The sequence below is a fragment of the Mizuhopecten yessoensis genome, unplaced genomic scaffold (assembly GCF_002113885.1).
Source record: "Mizuhopecten yessoensis strain PY_sf001 unplaced genomic scaffold, ASM211388v2 scaffold716321, whole genome shotgun sequence".
Lineage (NCBI taxonomy): Eukaryota > Metazoa > Mollusca > Bivalvia > Pectinida > Pectinidae > Mizuhopecten > Mizuhopecten yessoensis.
This window is the reverse complement of record NW_018480058.1, coordinates 834,238-837,762: the sequence shown is the minus strand read 5'-3', so window position 1 is coordinate 837,762 and position 3,525 is coordinate 834,238. Positions and strand designations below refer to the sequence as shown.

At 38.7% G+C, this 3,525-nt stretch overlaps 1 long non-coding RNA gene across 1 annotated transcript in view; it reads left to right on the top strand.

Moving 5' to 3' along the window:
• The first annotated feature begins 838 nt into the window (after window positions 1-838).
• LOC110443029 overlaps window positions 839-3,525 on the top strand; it is a 9,965-nt gene continuing 7,278 nt past the window's right edge. Inside the window, exons 1-2 of the long non-coding RNA XR_002462070.1 lie at window positions 839-973; window positions 1,630-1,725. This is a non-coding gene — a long non-coding RNA (uncharacterized LOC110443029). The remainder of the gene's footprint in view (window positions 974-1,629; window positions 1,726-3,525) is intronic.

The following is a 3,525-nucleotide window of genomic DNA, read 5'->3' as shown; positions in this document are numbered from 1 at the left end:
ATTGCAAATTTTAAATGTTTTATATTTTGTTTATTTTTATTTTATTTTAAATTTCCCATCGAAGGCACGCACTAGCTATTTGATTGGTTTCAGGTTAACAAAAAAAACACCATGCCAATCGATGACCGAGGCTGATATCTGTACCCGTCCTTTGAACAACACATTACTTTAAAACAAGTCAACTTAACCGTTACTCTACCTCGCGATTCTTTTGATACATACTCAATTATCAAACTAGTCACAACGTGGTGCGCACAGTGCCTTCGGTTTCTTCATGACACATTCCAGGGGTGCAGAGTGCGTAACCTCTTGATTTTCAATGATTACCTACTGGTCGATTGATTTTCTGAAACAAGTTACTATACCTGGATTGATCCTTTTTCCTTTGTCTATCCCTGACTTTTATTTAGTAAAGATGTATATATGCTCAATAGAAATTTGAAAAAACAATTTAGCAAGCACTCACTGTAGAGGAAATCATGAAACTTCATTATTATTGTATTGAAGCTCGTGTAACAAATCTAGAGACAGGAGAAGTCTCACAAAACTTACATAACGACGGATATCTGTACTGCGAGACCTGGTCGAACGTCAGGCCGTTCATCCCTTAAATTGTCCTAATCATCAAGTATTAGGCTTACCTTCGGAAGATACACTGAATGACATTGACTCTAATCCCTGTTGTGTAACAGATGTTATTTCTAATTATAACAAGAATGCTGTCACGTTTGCTGCTAATACAATACAAAAAGTATTTTCTAAGCGCCAATTCACATGTCAAATGTATTACGAGTGTATACATGTACGATGATTACAATTTTGACACGCGACAGAAGTTGTAGGATCTGCTACATATGTAGCTAACATTTGGCACTGTTGCTATATTATAAATTCTGTTTACTGAAGATGCGGCCAACTTTTGTTTTCGCTGTCGTCCTGGTTCTAGCGTTACTTACGTGGACCTCCATACAAGGTATGACTCGATGTATGTAGACTTCCTGCCCTTTTCGTTTGTTTTTAAATCAAATATCTTCTGTTTGCTTCAGTATGCCATTATAACGAATAGTTAAACAAGTGTTATTTTCCTCTCGTCTATGATAGTAGTAAGTTTGCACCTGTGATCAAAAGTGTTACCGTCTCGTATAAATACAGCCATCCCAGATTGATCGTAGCCAATTCTCCGAACGGTAAATCTTTGCAACCAACTCTTTGATGTTCGGGATGCTAATTCGTCTGTCTAATGATATATTACGAAGAAATTGCTGCGTATTCTCCAAATGAAATGCTACATTAGTAAAGACATTTTGAATGAAATCATGTTCGTGATCGTCAAGTCTTTCATTATTCCAAGTTTGATTATTACGCATTGTCATTTTTGAATTTCTTAGTAAACTAGGATGGCCAACATAGATGTACATAGATATTGTCGGTTAAACCTACAAATTGATATATAGCGCAAAGTCTCATAAAATAACTTCTATGAACAATGCAATTCTATTAAAATATCTGACGAATATGAAATAAAAGCCTCAAGATGTTTTTAGGTGTTAAAGCTAGAACAGCTGATTTGAATACAGAAATGCAAAATTGCTCCGTGCATGATGAAATATGTTTTTTTTCTGTTTACAGGATTTCCCGTAAACACTGATACAGCAGCTGAGGAGCATGACATTCATAAACGTCAGGCGTTAAATGTAGGAGGGAATGGCACTACCATCTGTTACAGTAAGTCCTAGTGTTGAAAAGGCAACAAGATCGCCCCTTATCTTCGTGCATGAAAGTATTCTAGTAGAGCAAATAGAGAACAGCTATATCTCTCCTTGTCGTCCTACATGTAAGTATTCTAGTACCAGCTATATCTCTCCTTGTCGTCCTACATGTAAGTATTCTAGTACCAGCTATATCTCTCCTTGTCGTCCTACATGTAAGTATTCTAGTACCAGCTATATCTCTCCTTGTCGTCCTACATGTAAGTATTCTAGTACCAGCTATATCTCTCCTTGTCGTCCTACATGTAAGTATTCTAGTACCAGCTATATCTCTCCTTGTCGTCCTACATGTAAGTATTCTAGTACCAGCTATATCTCTCCTTGTCGTCCTACATGTAAGTATTCTAGTACCAGCTATATCTCTCCTTGTCGTCCTACATGTAAGTATTCTAGTACCAGCTATATCTCTCCTTGTCGTCCTACATGTAAGTATTCTAGTACCAGCTATATCGCTCCTTGTCGTCCTACATGTAAGTATTCTAGTACCAGCTATATCGCTCCTTGTCGTCCTACATGTAAGTATTCTAGTACCAGCTATATCGCTCCTTGTCGTCCTACATGTAAGTATTCTAGTACCAGCTATATCGCTCCTTGTCGTCCTACATGTAAGTATTCTAGTACCAGCTATATCGCTCCTTGTCGTCCTACATGTAAGTATTCTAGTACCAGCTATATCGCTCCTTGTCGTCCTACATGTAAGTATTCTAGTACCAGCTATATCGCTCCTTGTCGTCCTACATGTAAGTATTCTAGTACCAGCTATATCGCTCCTTGTCGTCCTACATGTAAGTATTCTAGTACCAGCTATATCGCTCCTTGTCGTCCTACATGTAAGTATTCTAGTACCAGCTATATCGCTCCTTGTCGTCCTACATGTAAGTATTCTAGTACCAGCTATATCGCTCCTTGTCGTCCTACATGTAAGTATTCTAGTACCAGCTATATCGCTCCTTGTCGTCCTACATGTAAGTATTCTAGTACCAGCTATATCGCTCCTTGTCGTCCTACATGTAAGTATTCTAGTACCAGCTATATCGCTCCTTGTCGTCCTACATGTAAGTATTCTAGTACCAGCTATATCGCTCCTTGTCGTCCTACATGTAAGTATTCTAGTACCAGCTATATCGCTCCTTGTCGTCCTACATGTAAGTATTCTAGTACCAGCTATATCGCTCCTTGTCGTCCTACATGTAAGTATTCTAGTACCAGCTATATCGCTCCTTGTCGTCCTACATGTAAGTATTCTAGTACCAGCTATATCGCTCCTTGTCGTCCTACATGTAAGTATTCTAGTACCAGCTATATCGCTCCTTGTCGTCCTACATGTAAGTATTCTAGTACCAGCTATATCGCTCCTTGTCGTCCTACATGTAAGTATTCTAGTACCAGCTATATCGTTCATTGTCGTCCTACATGTAAATATTCTAGTACCAGCTGTATCGCTCCTTGTCGTCCTACATGTAAATATTCTAGTACCAGCTGTATCGTTCCTTGTCGTCCTATATGTAAGTATTCTAGTACCAGCTACATCGCTCCTTGTTGTCCTACATGTAAGTATTCTAGTACCAGCTATATCGTTCCTTGTCGTTCTACATGTAAGTACTCTAGTACCAGCTATATCGCTCCTTGTCGTCCTACATGTAAGTATTCCAGGAACAGCTATATCGTTCCTTGTCGTCCTACATGTAAGTATTCTAGTACCAGCTATATCGCTCCTTGTCGTCCTACATGTAAGTATTCTAGTACCAGCTATATC